Source organism: Sciurus vulgaris, assembly GCF_902686455.1.
Source record: "Sciurus vulgaris genome assembly, chromosome: 3".
Lineage (NCBI taxonomy): Eukaryota > Metazoa > Chordata > Mammalia > Rodentia > Sciuridae > Sciurus > Sciurus vulgaris.
In genome coordinates this window covers 103,421,276-103,441,167 of record NC_136463.1, presented here as the reverse complement: position 1 = coordinate 103,441,167, position 19,892 = coordinate 103,421,276, and the positions used below count along the sequence as shown (strand labels likewise).

The 19,892-nt window shown below is 33.8% G+C and overlaps 1 protein-coding gene and 1 pseudogene across 6 annotated transcripts in view; one reads left to right on the top strand and one right to left on the bottom strand.

The window, feature by feature from the left end:
• The window catches only part of MBD5 (methyl-CpG binding domain protein 5), a 463,202-nt gene that overhangs the window by 236,370 nt on the left and 206,940 nt on the right, over positions 1-19,892 (bottom strand). The window lies entirely within an intron of this gene.
• On the top strand, positions 2,299-5,163 carry LOC306656894 (serine/threonine-protein phosphatase PP1-beta catalytic subunit-like; annotated as a pseudogene). Its single transcript has one exon. The product of its transcript is annotated as a serine/threonine-protein phosphatase PP1-beta catalytic subunit-like (transcript).

Below are 19,892 nucleotides of genomic sequence, written 5' to 3'. Positions count from 1 at the left end.
ACAAGGCAGCATAACAAATCTTATGTATGCCATAGATGATGGGTTTGACAAAGATTCACACCTTAATTTCCAAATCTTTATGTGAAAACTATCCACAGAAGTTCTAATCAATATGTTATAGGAGTAGATATTTTAGAGACTTCTCTGTTCCAAACACTCAGCAATTACAGATAAAATAAAAGATGAATTATAAACAAAGAGAGAATAAAATAAGAAATAAAGGGAAAATACACCACTATACTAAAAACAGAAACCACCATATAACAGAACACAAAGTGGTAAGCAAGGGTACGTTGTAGCCTTGCTAGGCTCCAGATCTGTTAGCAGTCAGACTATAAAGAACTACCTGGTAAAACACTTCAGCTGGTCTCAGTGCTTGACAGCTGCACCAAAGTGTGATTACCAAACTTTGAAAGAGATAAAAAACAAACAAAACAAAACAACAACAAAACACACACACAAACATTTTAATGTGAAACCAGGAAGACAGAGGGGGAAGACAAATTCTACCCAATGATTGGGATGAGCAAAGAGAAATAGAAAAAAGTTTCCTTCAGGAAAAACTTATAAATGAATTTCAAGAGCACTTGGGGAAAACTAAGGCCAAGAGAGTCAACAACCACAACAACGAGAAAGATATGTAGATTTAAAAAAAAAGAAAAGAAAAATGTAAGCAGAATACATATATAGAGGAATCAAGAAATACATTAAAAAAGAGCTTAATATACACAAAGAAATAAAGGGAAAAATAACAAAAACTTAAAAAAAGAAATTATGTAAAGAATATGGAAAGAAGACATAAGAGTACAGGTACATTTAAAAAAGCCACAAATTCTTGAAAATGAGAACCTATTAATTAAAAAAGAAAACTCTAGTAGCATAAATTGTCAACTGGATATAACAGGAGAAACAGTAAACTAGAAAATAGGACTGAGCTGGAGCAGTGGCATGTGCCTGTAAAACTGGCAGTTCATGAGGCTGAGGCAGGAGGACTTCAAGTTTAAAGCCGGCCTCAGTAATTCAGGGAGACACTAAGCAACTTAGGGAGACCCTGTTTCAAAATTAAAATTTAAAAAGGGATGGGGTACAATCCTTGGTATTAAAAAAAAAATAAAGGAAAAATCAAACAGTAATTAAAAATAAATGAGGACAGAGACCTTTCATGTCAAAACAAATTTCAGAAATAGAATATAGAAGGTAAGGTAGATAAGCATGTTTAGACAGATAATGTCTGAGATATGTCCAGTACTAAATATCAATGTGATACCTCAGATTGAAAACACCATTTTCTTTTTTTTTTTTTTTTTTTGGAAAGCACCATTTTCAAATCCAGAGAAAGACAGATCCAAGATGGCAGACTAGAGGGAGGCTGCATTCCTTGTCACTCCATGGTTTCAAGCAGAGGAAAATCTGTTTCTCTGTGAGGCAGTCTTTGCTGCTTGTCGATCCCCTGCTGTTTACCCCTTTTGCTCACCTCCATCATCTGCAGTCTGCCAGCATATCGACAACTTATGGAGTGCAGATTGCTCACTGACTGTTGCCTATCATCTGCCATTTGCGCGTTTGCCTGCCTCTTGCCTGCCCATCACCTGTCTTTCACCTACCCATCACCCACCAAGGTCCACCTGCCAATTGTCCACTGATAGCCCACAGATCCCCTTGCAGACTGCCAGGATTGCCATCTGCCTGCTGTTACCTGGAAGTCCACTGTCACAGTACCCACAGGTTTGGTTACAGGTGGCTGCCGCCATTTTGGGACAACAGCCAGGACCTGTAGGAACTCCCTGCCAAACTGACCATGCCCCACTTCCAGGACCCCTGGCCTGACCAACTGCACTCCACATGGACTCAGAGTCCATGCCCCATGCCGTAGTTCTCCATTTGCCAACATGTTTGGAAGTCAGTGCAGCCATCCTGGATTATTCTTGAAGCAAAAGCTCCCATCCTTAGGTGGGGCAAATCCCATCCTGAGATGCCTGCTGGAGACTGGAAGCTCATTGTGAGGTACCTCTCCTTTTAGGATACTGAAGACTGGGAGGTTTGAATAGTACATGACTAGTGTAGGTTTTTTTTTTTTCCTTTGTGAAAACTTTTAAGTTTTTATTTCCTTATTTTTCTTGCTCTATTTTCCTTTTGTTTATTTCCTCAGAGTCTCTTTCTCCCTTTTCTCATGCTAACAAACAACTTCTTTTGATTACACTTTCACTCTTCCTATGATCTAGAAATTCTGAGGGCGGCCGGCGTGGCGCAGCAGCTGGCAAGGGCCATAGGGAGTGGCGCTGTCGGTGGGGCCGGCGGCGCTGGTGAGAGAACACCGAGCCTGTCGCCGCAGCCTCTGCCACCAAGAATCCCTTGTTCCCGTTGCCAGGAAGGAGAGCTGGTCCTGACAAGATGGTGGACGGGGAGCTGAACGTGGACAGCCTCATTACCCACCTGCTGGAGGTACGAGGATCTCGTCCAGGAAAGATTGTGCAGATGACTGAAGCAGAAGTTCGGGGCTTATATATCAAGTCTTGTGAAATCTTTCTCAGCCAGCCTATTTTGGAATTGGAAACACCACTGAAAATTTGTGGAGATATTCATGGACAGTATACGGATTTACTGAGATTATTTGAATACGGAGGTTTCCCACCAGAAGCCAACTATCTTTTCTTAGGAGATTATGTGGACAGAGGAAAGCAGTCTTTGGAAACCATTTGTTTGCTATTGGCTTATAAAATCAAATATCCACAGAACTTCTTTCTGTGGAAATCATGAGTGTGCTAGCATCAATTGCATTTATGGATTCTATGATGAATGCAAACGAAGGTTTAATATTAAATTGTGGAAGACCATCACTGATTGTTTTAACTGTCTGCCTATAGCTGCCATTGTGGATGAGAAGATCTTCTGTTGTCATGGAGGACTATCACCAGACCTGCAATCTATGGAGCAGATTCGGAGAATTATGAGACTCACTGATGTCCCTGATACAGGTTTGTTCTGTGATTTGCTGTGGTCTGACCCAGATAAGGATGTGCAAGGCTGGGGAGAAAATGATTGTGGTGTTTCCTTTACTTTTGGAGCTGATGTAGTCAGTAAATTTCTGAATCGTCATGATTTAGACTTGATTTGTCGAGTTCATCAGGCGGTAGAAGATGGATATGAATTTTTTGCTAAATGACAATTGGTAACCCTATTTTCAGCCCCAAATTACTGTGGTGACAATGCTGGTGGAATGATGAGTGTGGATGAAACATTGATGTGTTCATTTCAGATATTGAAACCATCTGAAAAGAAAGCTAAGTACCAGTAAGGTGGACTAAATTCTGGACATCCTATCATTCCACCTCAAACAGCTAATCCACTGAAGAAAAGGTGAAGAAAGGAATTCTATAAAGAAACCATCAGATTTGTTAAGGACAACTTCATAATATATAAGTGTGCACTGTAAAACCATCCAGCCATTTGACACCCTTTATAATGTCACACCTTTAACTTAAGAAGATGGGAAAAGGATCTTAATTTTTTTTCTAATAGAAAGATGTGCTACACTGTATTGTAATAAGTATACTCTGTTATAATATTCAACAAAAGAAGTTAAATTCAAATTCAAAATTATCCATTAAAGTTACATCTTCATGTATCACAATTTTTAAAGTTGAAAAGCATCCCAGTTAAACTAGATGTTATAGTTAAATCAGATGAAAGCATGATGATCCATCTGTGTAATGTGGTTTTAGTGTTGCTTGGTTGTTTAATTATTTTGGGCTTGTTTTGTTTGTTTGTTTTTGCTAGAATAATGGCAACTACTTTTAATTTTTTTCCTGAGACATTTTTAAACGTGAAACATGGGAAGAGCTTTAAAGACATTCACCAACTATTATTTTCCTTTACTTATCTACTTATGTACCTATTTGATCTTACTAAGAAAACCTATGTCTCATTACAAAGAAATTTTAGAGATTGATAGTTTTTAAAAATATGCAAACTATCCAATCCAATAATTTTTAATCAAACCGTTTGGACAAACATACAGTTGATAGTGAATATTTTGCTTTTTACAGAAATTGCCACTGATTTGGATTTCTGCACTCTAATTTTTAACTTATTGATGCTCTATTGTGCAGTAGCATTTCATTTAATTTTAAGATAAGGCTCATATAGTATCACCCAACTAGTTGGTAATGTGATTATGTGGTACCTTGGCTTTAGGTTTTAATTAGCATGAAACACCTTTTGGCATGCCTAACTTCCTGATAACACTCTCACCTGCATCAGTTTTGTTTTTGGGGTTTTTGTTGTTGTTTGTTTGTTTTTAGATTCACAGAACATGAGCATCCTTTTTTGACAAGCCTTGGAAAGCTGACACTCTTTTCCTCCCTCTGTACGAAGGATGTATTTAAATGGATGCTGGTCAGTGGGACATATTGTCAACTATGGGTATTGGGTGCTTCACTGTCTAATACTGCTGTGTGAATGTTGTATACAATTGTAAGGCTGTGTCACTAAAGATTTTTATCCTGGTTTTTCATAATCAAAGGTCATATGATATTGTATAGATATGCTTTGTAGTGAACTATACTAGTAATAATTTCTGTACATGATCAAGAGTTTATTGCAGCATTTCTTTTCCCGTTTTGTTTTGTTTTGTTTTGTTTTGTGTGTGTTAAGGGTTAGAATTAACAAATTTTGGAAAGGAGTAGAAAAGGCAACATAAAGATTTTAGAAGGAGAACTTACAGGACACAGATTTGTGATTCATTGGATGTGATTCTAAAATCTTTTATTGAGCATTGTCAAATTTGTGAGCTTCACAAGGATGGAAATCATATTTATAAAACCCTTCTATATGTGCTACCATAGATGTGAAATTTTTGACCTTAATATTGTCTTTGAAAATGTTAAATTGAGAATTCTGTTAACTTACATTTTATGGATTGGCGCATTGTATTGCTGCAAGAAATATTTGATTTTTCAGCACAGTGCAAAAGTTCTTTAAAATGCATGTCTTTTTTTCCTAATTCCATTTTGTTTTAAAGCACATTTTAAATGTAGTTTTCTCATTTAGTAAAAGTTGTCTAATTGAAAAAAAAAAAAAGAAATTCTATATACTCTTTTCTTATCCCATTAACAGTTACAGCCTACACTACTCCCCATCCTCTTTGTCCACCATTAGATACTGCAGACCTCATTGCAAATCTATGTGAGGCACTGGGTTCGATCCTCAGCACCGCATTTAAAAAATGTGGGGAAAAAGGTACACTCATACATTGCTGGTGGGGTTGCAAATTAGTGCAGCCACTCTGGAAAGCAGTATGGAGATTCCTCAGAAAGCTTGGAATGGAACCCCATTTGACCCAGCTATCCCACTCCTTGGCCTATACCCAAAGGACTTAAAATCAGCATACTACAGAGATACAGCCACATCAATGTTCATAGCTGCTCAATTCACCATAGCCAGATTGTGGAACCAACCTAGATGTCCTTCAATTGATGAATGGATAAAGAAACTGTGGCATATATATACAATGGAATATTACTCAGCCATAACGAATGATAAAATTATGGCATTTGCAGGCAAATGGATGAAATTGGAGAATATCATGCTAAGTGAGATAAGCCAATCTCAAAAAACTAAAGGATGAATGATCTCACTGATATGCAGATGATGACACATAATGGGGGGTGGGAGGGGTTAGTTTTAGGGTTAGTGTTACGTTTATGTGAGGGTTAGAGAGGGTGGCAAGAATGGAGGAGGGAAGGACTGTATAGAGGGAAAAGAGAGGTTCGAGGGGTGGGGAGAAGGCAAAAAATAACAGAATGATTAAAAAAAAATTACAAATAGAAAGCCTACACTAGAGATCATTCTCAGCAAAAGATTCCATGAGGAGGAAATAAAAACAATAATGTAGGTCAGCAAAGGGAGGAACTACCTTAAAGAAAAACCAATCAGAGGAGAAACCAAGTCAAGTTAAAAACCAAAAATAAGCTAAAATGACTGGGAATACAAATCATATCTCAATAATAACCCTGAATGTTAATGACCTAAACTCATTAATCAAAAGACAGACTCGCAGACTGGATTAAAAAGAAAGACCCAACAATATGCTGCCTTCAAGAGACTCATCTCATAGAAAAAGATACCCATAATCTGAAGGTGAAAGGATAGGGAAAAAGCCTACCATGCACATGGACTCAGTAAAAATGCGGGGGTTTTCATCCTTATATCAGATAAAGTGGACTTGAAGCCAAAGTTAGATGGGATAAAGAAGGGCGTTTTATATGGCTTAAGGGAACCATAAATCAGGAAGACATAAGGATTGTAAGTATTTATGCCCCAAACAATGGTGCATCCATGTATATCAGGCAAATTCTTCTCAATTCCAGGAATCAAACAGCCTACAACATAATAATTCTGGGTGACTTTAACATATTGGTGTCACCACTGGATAGATCTTCCAAACAAAAACTAAACAAAGAAACCAGAGAACTCAATAACACAATCAATAACTTATACTTAACAGACATATATAGAAATTCCATTCATCAACCAGCAAATATACTTTCTTCTCAGCAGCACATGGATCCTTCTCTAAAATAGACCACATAGTATGCCACAAAGCTACTCTTAGCAAATACAAAAAAATAGAGATACTATCTTGTATTCTATAAGATCAAAATGGAATGAAATTAAAAATCCGTGACAAAATAAAAAACAGAAACTACTCCAACACCTGGAGACTAAATAATATGCTATTGAATGAAGCATGGATAAAAGAATACATCAGGGAGGAGATAAAAAAATTCCTAGAGGTCAATGAGAATGATGATACAACATATCAAAATATCTGGGACACTAGGAAAGCAGTACTAATAGGAAAATTCACTGTACAGAGAGCATTCAAGAAAAGAAAAAAAAGTCAACAACTAAATGACCTAACATTACATCTCAAAGCCTTAGAAAAAGAAGAACAGAATAACACTAAAAGTAGTAGAAGATCAGAAATAATTAAAATCAGAGCTGAAATCAATGAAATTGAAACAAACAAAAAATTCAAACATCGTCAAAAACAAACAGTTGGTTCTTTGAAAAAATAAAGAAAATAGATAAACCCTTACCCACATTAACAAAGAGAAGGAGAGAAAACTCAAAGTACTAAAATTTGTGATGTAAAAGGAAATATCAAAACAGACATCACTGAAATACATAATATAACTAGAAGCTACTTTGAAAATCTATACTCCAATAAAATAGAAAATCTCAAAGACATTGACAAATTTCTAGAGACATCTGATCCTCCCTAACTGAACCAGGAGGACATATACAATTTAAACAGACCAATTTCAAGCAATGAAATCGAAGTCATCAAATGCCTACCAACCAAGAAAAGCTCAGGACCAGACAGATTCTCAGCTGAGTTCTACAAGATCTTCAAAGAAGAATTTATACCAATACTCCTCAAAGTATTTCATGAAATAGAAAAGGAGAGAACCCTTCCAAATTCATTCTATAAAGCTAGTATCATTCTGATACCAAAACCAGACAAAGTCACATGAAGGGAAGAAAATTTTAGACTGATATCTCTGATGAATATAGATGCAAAAATCCTTAACAAAATTCTGGCACATTCCATACAAAAACATATAAAGAAGATCATGCAACACAATCAAGTGGGATTCACCTTGGGGATGCAAGGTTGGTTTAACATTTGGAAATCAATAAATGTAATCCATCACATTAACAGACTTAAGGTAAAGAATCATACGATGATTTCAATAGATTCAGAGAAAGTGTTAGAGAATATACAACACCCCTTCATGTTCAAAATATTAGAAAAAATAGGGATAGTAGGAACATACCTCAACATTGTAAAGACCATTTATGCTAAACCCATGGCCAACATCATTCTTAATGGAGGAAAACTGAAAGCATTCCCTTTAAAAACTGGAACAAGACAGGGATGCCCTCTTTTATCACTTCTAGTCAACATTGTCCTTGAAATTCTAGCCAGGGCAATTAGACAGACCAAAGAAATTAAAGGGATACGAATAGGAAAAGAAGAACTCAAGCTGTCACTATTTGCCAATGACATGATTCCATATTTAGAGGAGCCTAAACTTCATCAGAAAACTTCTAGATCTCATAACTGGATGCAGTATAGCAGAATATAAAATTAACACTCATAAATCTAATGCATTTTTATTCATAAGTGATGAATCATCTGAAAGGGAAATGAGGAAAACAACTCCATTCACAATAGCCTCAAAAAAAAAAAAAAAAAAAAAACTTAAGAAATCTATCTGACCAAAGACATTAAAGCCACTAGAATGAAAACTACATAACATTAAAGAAAGATATTGAAGAAGACATTAGAAGATGGAAAGATCTCCCATTTTCTTGAATAAGCAGAATTAATATTATCAAAATGGCCAAACTTCCAAAGGCGCTATATAGATTTAATACAATTCCAATTAAAATCCCAATGGCATCCCTCATAGAAATAGAGAAAGCAATCATGAAATTCATCTGGAAGAACAAAAGACCCAGAATAGCCAAAGCAATTCTGGGTAGGAAGAGTGATGCAGGAGGTATCACAATACCAGACCTTAAACTCTACTATAGGGCAATAGTAACAAAAATGGCATGGTATTGGCACTAAAATACAGAGGTAGACCAATGGTACAGGACAGAAGACACAGATACAAACCCACATAAGTACAGTTATCTCATAGTAGACAAAGGTGCCAAAAACAAACAATGGAGAAAAGTTAGCCTCTTCAACAAATGGTGCTGGAAAAACTGGGAGTGCATATGCAGTAAAATGAAATTAAACCCCTACCTCTCATCCTGTATAAAACTCAACTTAAAATGGTATCAAGGACCTAGGAATTAGACCTGAGACCCTTCACTAAATAGAAGACAAAGTAGGCTCAAATCTCTTATCATGCTGCTCTCTATCATGCAGACTTCCTTAACAGACTCCCACAGTGCAAGAAATAAAAGAAGGAATGAATAAATGGATGGGTTCAAACTAAACAGTTTTTTCTCAGCAACGGAAACAATTAATAATGTGAAAAGAGAGCCTACAGAGTGGGAGAAATCTTTTCCACACACACATCACATAGATCGCTAATCTCCAAAATTTATACAGGAATTAAAAATTTTTACACCAAAAATACAAAGAACCCAATCAATAAATGGGCTAAGGAACTGGGCAGACACTTCACATAAGAAGATATATAGGTGCTCAACAAATACATGAGAAAGTGCTCATCATCTCTAGTAATTAGAGACATGCAAATTAAAAATACCTTAAGATTTCATCTCACTCCAACAGAATGGCTATTATCAAGAACACAAGCAATAATAAGTGTTGGCATGAATGTGGGGAAAAAAAGACACACTCATACATTGCTGGTAGAGTTGCAAATTGGTGCAGCCACTCTGGAAAGCAGTATGGAATTTTCTCAAAAAACAAGGAATGGACCCACCATTTGACCCAGCTATCTCACACCATGGTTTATACCCAAAGGACTTAAAATCAGCACACTACAGTGATGCAGCCACATCAATGTTCACAGCAGCTCAATTCACAATAGCTAGATTGTGGAACCAACCATGATGCCCTTCAATAGATTAATGGATAAAGAAACTGTGGTATATATACACAATGGAATATTACTCAGCCATAAAGAAGAATAAAATTATGGTATTTGCAGGTAAATGGATGAAGTTAAAGAATATTATGGTAAGTGAAACAGGCCAAGCCCCAAAAACCAAAGGCCTAATGTTTTCTCTGATAAGTGCATGATTATACATAAGGGGGCGGCAATAGAAGAATGGAGAAACTTTGGATAGTGTAGGGGAAAATGGAGCAGGAGGGGGTGGGGGAAGGAAAGATAGTAGACAGTATTATTCTATGGAAGGAAAGATACAGACAGTATTATTCTATGTATATGTATGATTACATGAATGGTGTGAATCTACATTATTTACAACCACAGATATGAAAAGTTGTACCCCATTTTTGTACAATAAATCAAAATGAAATCTGTAAAAATAAAAATTAAAAAAAAGTCCAAAAAAATAGAGAGAAAGATACATGAAAATAAATCTATGTATCCATTCACCTTAATCAAGTGAGCCAATTCCCCAAATAAATCTCTTTGCACATATCTATCTTTTCTGTTCTTTCTCTCTGGAGAACCCTGCTTCAAACAAATAAATCAGAACAACAGAATTTAGGATAAATAAGTTTAAAGGACATGGGGACATTATATTGATAACTAAGAATCTATCTAGATTTTAAACTATGCTGATATACTTAAAAACACAAAAATTTCCAAAAGAAACTGAAAAGTTCATAAATAAAGCAAGAGCTTTACATTTACACAGGTAAGTACATCCACACATATACCCCTATCAAAACTGAGATTATAGTTATAAATTAGTAAAAAAAAATGATTTGAACAAGAAAATCAATAAGATTTCTTTACATTTAGATTCCTATACTAAAAAACTGGAGAATTCCTTTCGAGCACACATACATGGACCGTTCCTGACAACTGATCATACACATTTATAAACCTCAAAATATCCCAATAAGCATTAAAGAATAAGAATCGTGTAAAGCAGACCTCTGATTATAATGACCTTTTGATTCACAAAATGATATGAATGAATCTCAAATATATTGTCAGGTAAAAGAAGACTGACCAATAGGCCACGTATGGTATGTTTGTATTTATATAGCATTCTAGAAAAGGGAATACTATAGGGAAGGAAAATAAATCATTGGTTGCCAAGGTATGGAGCTGGGAAGACTATGAAGGAGCATGAGAAAAAAATTTATGGATGATGGATGTTCTGTTTCTTGACTATGATGTTGAATGAATGATGTGTATCCATGCCAAAATTCAGAACTACAAACTAAGAGGAAGATTTTACTTTATGCAAATTATACATCAACATGATTTCAAAACCCCTGCTTGACTGGTTAAAACAGTAATAAATTCATTCTTTTTGATGTATTTTACTAATCAGAGAAAAGGTTAAAAACCAATCAGTTAAGTGTTTCAATCAAAGAAGTAAGAAAACAATGAGAGAATGTAAAAAATGAGGAAAATGATGAAGACAATAATACAGGCCAATGTCTAGCAAGACTGATGAAATGGACCAGGCACAAACAAGACAAAAAGAAAAAAAAGGTACACAATTATAGATAAAGAAGATTAAAAAATCATAGGATATTAGAAACTTTGGGACACAGTTTATGTTCTGGATGGGTATATTATATGCAGGATGTATTAACTATGTTTACGCTTAGACTTTCTCTGGTAAAATTCAGGTAAAGGAACAGGTTCTACAAAGTATTTTTTTCTTTCTATTTTTTTTTTTTTTTTGGGTGGGGGTAGGTACCAGGGATTGAACTCATGGGCACTCAACCACTGATCCACATCCTCAGCTCTATTTCTACAAAAAATTTCAAAGCGACATACAAAGACCAAATTTTAATGATCTGTCTTGAACGCTCACCATTGTTTTCTCCATTGCCCGCCTCTTATCCCACTTTTCAGACTTACAGCTGTGAGCTTTCCATAAGCTCGTTTTTTTTTTTTTTTTCACCTAAAACCTGACTGCTTATTTTTATATTTGTCCTTAGAAACAATATTTACGTCCTAAGGAGAGGGAACAGGATTAGGGGTAAGGGTGGGAAAGGACTTATTTACTTGCATATATGAGCATGTATGGCACCTTGGATTACTGTTCTCAATTCTTCCCTCCTTCCTTTTATCCTGAGACTCTGCAGACCCTCCCACTATGAACCCAGCATTTCCAAAAACTCTTATCATTTCTTGTAGTTGTTCCTTAATTACTTTGCCAATATGATTATTGTGCATTGAACCAGACCGAACACTTTGTATTCTCAACTGTGCTTAACATAATCCTCTACAAATACTGTGAATGACAATTGAAATTTTCTCTTTAAGTGTAATGCTGAAGAAAGGAAGAAACAATTCTTTTCTAAAGTTACAGAGCCAAAAGTACATCAATTGAGCACATTAAAAGTACAGGAAAAGAAAATTTCTTTTTCTCTTTTCTGGGTTTCAGTTTTTTAAATTATAGAAATAATACAATCTTTACCCCACATTCTGAAATCCAGTACTAGATATACATAGAACTACTCTTTAAAGGTGAGAAAATAAAGAAGGTCATCATGTCTAAAAAGAGGTCCATTCTGAAGAACAATATCAAATATTTCTCTGTGAAACACTAACACCAAGGAAAAGCAGATCAAAAAATCTGACATGATAAACTAAAGGTTATATATAGTTCTTGAGTGGAATCTAGACTAGAGAAAAAAATTGCTATAAAAGGACATAATTCAAACATTTAGAAATATTTGAATAATTCAAAACATTATTATATCACTGTTATATTACCTGAATTTGATAACTATTTTAAATTAAGCAGAAGAATGTCATTGTTCATAGGAGACACATGCTGAAGTACTTAGGTAAAATTTCTTAAGATTTACAATTAACTCTCAAGTAGTTTAGCCAAGAAATGTAAAGGATTGCATTTATAAGACAAGAGAAATCAAATGTTAACAAGTGGTCAATCTAGGTGAAGGACAAATGACACCAATTATACTATTCATACAAATGTACCATAGTTTTTAAAATTTTCAAAATACCATTTTAAAATTCAAAATAAATAAAATTATAAATCTCCAAGAAACATTTCAGACTAAAATATATTTTTAAGTAAATATGAAACTCTGAAATACAAAAAACATGAAATCAGAAAATATTAATTTTAAATAAAAAATATGATTATTAGATCTAAAATAAAAAATAAATGCTGTAACTGGCAAATAGGTCATTTACAAAGACTGAAAAATTCTCCTTGAATTCAGACTTTTTAGTTCTTTTGAATGGAGTAATAAAGGGCAAAGAGGAATTTGTAGTCTGTAATGGTTAATTTCATATGCCAATTTACCTAAGCTGTGGTACAATGTTCCCTGGTCAAACATCAGACGAGATGTTGCTGTGGAGGTAATTTTTAGAGATGATTAACATTTAAATTAGTAGACTTTGAGTAAAGCAGATAACTCCTCTAATATGTGTAGGTCTCATCTAATCACTTGGAGGACTATAGAGAAAAAACTGAGTTCCCTGTGGAAAAGAATTTCTGTCAGCAGACTGCCTCTAGTTGCAAGACCACAGCGACCTGCCCTACACACTTCAATACTTCCAACCTCACAACTGCTTGACATAATTCTTAAAATAAGTCTCTCTTTATACATCCCACGGAATCTGTTAGTATAGAGGACTTTTAATACTGGAAACAAATCTAAGAGGTAAAATAAATAAAATTTTGAGTAGGTAAAAAGAAAATAGATGGAAGGAAGGCAATAATCAAAGAAATAATACTGGGAATTTTCCTGAAATGAAGAAAAATATGTTTTTAGATGAAAGAGCATACTCAAATGTAGTCAGGAAACAAAACAAAACAAAACAAAACATACATCTAAACTAGCCTGATGATGCTTAAAGAATAAAGGAAAAACAAAATCCTATGTGGATCTCGGCAGAAAAAAACCATCATGTTGACTTCAAACTTCTTTTATACAACCATATGTAATAGAAGATATAGAACATGCTCAATTTTTAATGATATAATATTTCTACCCAAGAATTCTAAACCTATACACAATGGAATATTACTCAGCCATAAAAAAGAATGAATGGATGGAACTGGAGAATATCATGCTAAGTGAAATAAGCCAATTAAAAAAAACCAAAGGCTGAATGTTCTCTTTGAAATGCAGATGCTAACACACAATAGATGGGGTGAGGGAGGAGTTGAGGTTCACTGGACTGGACAGCGGGGAGTAGGGGGGAAGGAAGAAGGAATGGGAATAGGAAAGATAGTAGAATTAATTGGACATAACTTTCATATGTTCATATATGAATATACTACCAGTGTAACTCCAAATCATATACAACCACAAGAATAGGCAGTTATATTCTACGTATGTATGATATGTCAAAACACATTCTACTGTCATATATAACTAAAACGAATGAATAAAAAATTTAATAAAAGAAGAATTCAAAATCTAGCCTAGTTCTATCATTAATTTTCAAAGACACAAAAGTATTTCACGGTCATATAAGGAACCAGAAACTACCATGATTCATGAAAAATATTACTAAAAGAAATGTAAAATATTTATAAGCAAGCATCAGCAATAAAATCAGTACATCTTTGTGTTTTGCCTAAATTATTATGTATCTAAGGTAATATATATATTTGACAAACATTAACTAGTGTAAAAAAATTGTAATCGAAAGATAAAAGTCAAGAGTATTTCAACAACAAAAAAAGCATGGGAAGATGCAAAATCATTTTATAGATGGGAAACTATTACATAATTTTATTCATGACATTGAAAGAAGAACTAGCACTTATAGAATAAAAATATGAAAAACTTCCACTGAGAACTAGAATAAAAAAAGATGAAAAAATTGATGGGTTTGGCAAATAAAGCAAGAGAAAAAAAATGCTTGAAAATTGCTAGGAAAGCAGACTGTTTTTTTTTAACCACACCCACAAAAAATGGTTAATTATGTGAGACAATACATATGTAAATAAACTTTATTGAGCCATTTCACAATGTATACATTTCACAATGTATACAAAACATTATGTTGCAGAACACAAATATATACAACTTTTCTTCACAATAAAAACAATAATGAAATAAAGCAAGAGTGGCAATATTAATAGCATAAATAAAATGAAATCAAAATACATAGACAAAGTGAATTATTTTAAACTGACTAAAAAGTATGGATCTATAATGAGAATACATATTTTATGAACTTTTATACTATAACTAACAGCACTGAAATATAAAACAAAAGTTATTTGAAATTCTAGGACAGCATGAAAGGATGGAAAGAATTGTTTTGGAAAAATAACTTTTATCATACAGTCATTTACAAGTTAAGAATTACCAATATAATAGATGTACAAAACTTTGTATTTAACAGAACATAATTCTCTTCAATTGTTTATGGAATGTTGAACAAAACTGATTATATTCCATACTACAAAGAAAAATTCAATGAACAACCAAAATTAAAAATTTATAGGCTAGCAACTAATCACAGGGCAATAAGACTAGAAACTACTGACTAAAGATAAAGAGCAAAATTAAACTACCTAGAGACTAAAAAATTGTTTTCAAAGAAGAAATCAAAACATCAATTACAGATTCCGTATTTAGACAATAACAATAAGAGCAGTCAAAATTCTTAAGGTGGGTTTCTATTGTAAGATAATAAGTTGAGTTTATTCCTATCTCCTCTTAAAATCTCACTAAAATAGCAGTAAAGAAATATTTTTAAAAGAAAAATAAACAATAAGACAAAAGGCGAGGGGGTTATTTATCAGTGGAAAAGGGGGTTTAACAATTTTAGAAAGAAGGAAATTAGAAGTAGTGGTGAGTGGTAGAGCTAAACAGCAGAGGAGGGATGGCAGAGGAGAGGGGGCGGGTGTGCTGGAGGAACCCTAGAAAGGCAGGGAATCAGAAACAGGGAATATCATGGACATCAGTAGAGACATGTGGGCCTGTAAAGTGGGAAATAAAGTCGGAAGGGAAAGTCATGGACTTCCCAAACACTTGTCACCCCAGAATGCTCAGCAGACAGGCAATCTCCACCTCTACTTTAAGAGGTAGAAAATGAGGCTTGTTCTCCAAAGAAATTGAACATATTTTTCTGGTGGGACTGTCCCCCATCAGAGACATCAGCATTTGATATTTAGGGGTTGCCACACATAATGGCTATCTTCATGCACACTTCATCCAAGGGAGACTGGTCAGTATACTAGTCTGTTCAGTTATACAGAACTCACAGCTTTCTTATTATTCCATTAAAAAGCACACAAGAGCTGATAATCCCCAGATAACTGAGTTACAACTATCACGATAAACAGAAAAAGAGAATAAATAGGAACAAAATCAACCATTGAGAACAAGGAGCATATTTACAGAACATAGAAGTATCTCTAAGAAAAACTTCTAATGCATTATACCTAAAAATACTAGGATATTTTAAAGAACAAATAAGCATGGAATAAGGAAGAGTTCTTGGAAACTAAGTATGTGATAGCCCAATTCAACAGGGGATTTGGAAAACAAAATTTGCCAAAATCTTCAAAAAGTAGAATAAAAAAGCACAAGATAGGTAAATTACGAGAAGAATTACAGAAGACTGATTCTAAGCAGTTGAATGTTGTGCACTTTTCATTATGTTTGAAATATTCCATAATTTAAATAAAATTACAAAAGGTAAACATCTTTAATTGAGCTGACCTTTTTATTTTGGCTGACACTAACTTGTATTAAGTATATTTCAATTATAATTCAACAGTTACAACTCCAAGGAATAATCCATGCTTTATCTATTTTACTTAAAACTCCAACTGTATTATAACGTCAATTTTTCTATACCTTGGTCTGCTTCTGTTTTTCTATTCTGTTCTTTTTTATCGTTCTGGTCTCAGTATCATTGTATTTTAGTTTATAATAAATTTTTAAATGGACAGATGTCTAAGCCTGCATGTCTCCTCCCTCTCTTCATACCCTTCAAAACATCCAAATAAGCATTAGCCTGATGCTTCCTGCATGTTTACTGTTATTTATACTATTCAAAATAAATATCAGAAGAGATTGAATGATTCCTGAAGAAACTTATTTCATTCTTTGTAGTACCCAAATAGCCTCTACAGTCTGACATTCAGTAGCCACAAAATACGGATTTGTTCATCTGTTTATTTTCAAGCAATCAAAACACAACAAAATATTCCTGATAAACTAGGATAAAATTATATTTATAGATTAATATGGAAGAAAATTTGAATTTTTGTATGCTTTGCATGTTTTACCAAGAATTATCTATTTGCTAGTGTATTTTAAAATGTTAACTCAGTCAAGTTATATGATTTTTGTTGGATAAATTCCTTTTATGTTTACCCTTGAAACTTTAATTTTTGTTATAATTAATGGTATACCTTTTCTTTGTTTTAAAAAAATTGATTAAAAGAAAAAATTTGTAGATAAGGGAGTTATTGACTTTATAAGTTGATTTTTAACCCAGCAAACTTACTTTTATCTTCATTAATTCTACAAACAATAGTAACACCTGTAAATAATGACAATTCTGAATCTTCTCAGATGTTTTATGGACTTCTAGAATGAATAGAAAGCTGGAGTGATAACAGGCTGCCTTTTCTTTCTTTCACTTAAATTTATTTTTCATTTTTTCTAGTTACTTTTTTTAAATCTTACTAAGAAATTTTCCCTCTATTCTAAATTTGCTTAGAGTTTTTCCTCTTAATTATTGTGGATTTTCATAGAATGCTTTTGATGCACCTATTAGATGACCATGTTTTTTCTTCTTTAATTTGTTCAATGTAGCAGATTACATTGAATAAAGAAAAAAAAGAAGAAGCACTTTTGATTCCTAGAATAAAGCCTATGTGGTAAGGAGACAGTGTGTGACTGTGAGCGCACACACACACCTCAGTTTACAAATATTTTATTAGAATTTCAGCATCAGTTTTCATGTAAGACTGGTCTGTAATATCTCTTTCTTGTTTTATCTTTGATTGATTTGGAAACTAAAATCAGAAGAACAAAAGCTTCCCTCTTGAAAGATTTTTCTCCTCCTATACCCTAATCTAAGCCACCATATGAATTATCTGCTTAATCCTCCTTTTCTTTCCAAATATATTTAACTATCTGTTCTCTTTCTCACTCTTTACATTTTGCTTCCCCCTAGTCTACCCGTTTACACACATCTAGGACATAAATTCCTCAAAAGCAAGCAATTTGTCTCTTCACATAACTTAGAACTGTATTGAGCATAAAATGGTGGTTCAAAAATATCTGTAGAATAAATGAAATAAATAAAACCCCACTTTTCACTTATCAAATTAGCAACAAAGAGCTTGAAATGTCCATATTAGGATGTTGAAAGGAAAATGTACAACCATGTTTATGTATATACATTAATATAATTTTTCAGGGCTGGGGTTGCGACTCAGTGGTAGAGCATTTGACTAGCACATGTGAGGCACTGGGTTCAATTCCCAGTACCACATAAAAAACTCAATAAACAAAATAAAGGTATTGAGTCCATCTACACCTAAAAAATATTTTTTTAAATATCAAAGAGTGATTTAAAGATAACTAAAAAGCCTTAAAAATGTTGTAGCTTTTGATGAAGCAAGCACATATCTAGCAATTATTTTTCTGAAGTAAGCAATACTGTGAAAATGTATGAAAAAATTTTTTTACAAAGCATTGTCTATAATGAAAAATGAAAACCTATAAACAACCGAAGTGTTCAATAATCTGGGATTTTTACACAAATTATGATATATCCAGGCAATCAGAGTATGTACATTTAAATTGCTCTAAAAAGATGTTTAGGACAGATTATGAATTTTAAAAAGATGGTCACAATAGCTTTTCAATATCTCTTTAGTATTATTGCTTTATAAACTTAGAAGAGCACACCCCCCAAAATTGCTGTTATTTGTCATTTGGGTACTCAGGTTTAAAAGGTTTTTTTCTTTTTGATTACCTGTTACCATCGACATTATGTTTTTGGTAGCAAAACAAATTTAAAAAGACATAACTAACACCATGCTAGTATCAGTTTGATGAAAAATCTCTGGTACTAGAAAGTAATTATCAAAGACTCCCTTGTGTGTGTGCACGTGCACATGTGTGCACATATGCATAGTACTGTATGTAAAAGGAACATATTGATGTTGCCCAGTATCTAAGTATAATTCTTACTGTGTGAAATATTCAAACAAGTTGGTATAGTCTAGGATAATCTGTTTCCTGATTCTTTAGTACTTATATAACTCCTGTGACATGGGTCCATTAAACTAGTACTCCACCCAGGACTGTGATTTCCATGAGAGTGAAGCAGACATACAGAAACCGTTAGAGATTAGTCATGAAAGCTGCAATCAAACTGAGACACCAAACCGCTACAGGGCCCAAGGGAGCAGAATGCAATGGCATGAGAAAGGTTATATCTTTTTTGGTTTCAATTTTTAAGCCTGGTTCTCTAGCATGCCTACAGTCTATGAAGTCTATGATGTTTCCAAAGTATTTCTTTTCTGCTTTAGACAGAACTGGCTTGTATTATTTAAAATCAAGAATCCTTACTTGATAATTAGTAGGGTACAATGCCTACTAATTATCATGAACATTCATGCTTTTCAGAAATGGACACTATTTTTCTAGGTAGTTCAAAAGCTTATTATTAAAAAAAATGACCTTTAAACCCTGACTAATCAGGTTTGAATACTAAATGTCACATTGTTTTTTAAATGAGAATACAGCTAATTCATTTATTTATTTTTAAATTATTTTTAAAATTTTTTACCTTCTGAATTTTGATTCATTGTACACAAATGGGGTACATCATTTCATTTCTATGGTTGCATACCATGTAGATTCATACCATTCATGTAATCATACATGTACATAGTGTAATGAAGTCTGTCTCATTCCACCATTTTTCATAACCCCCCCTCATTTCCTTCTATATAATCTAAAGTTCCTCCATTCTTCTCTCACTCCCTACCTCCCACCGGACCCCATTATATATCATCATCCACTTATCAGGGAAAACATTGGGTCTTTGATTTTTTGGGATTGACATTTCACTTAGCATGATATTCTCCAATTCCATACATTTATTTGCAATGCCATAATATTGTTATTCATTATGACTGAACAATATTCTGCAGTTTCTTTATCCATTCATCTGTTGAAGGGCATCTAGGTTGGTTCCACAATCTAGCTATTGTGA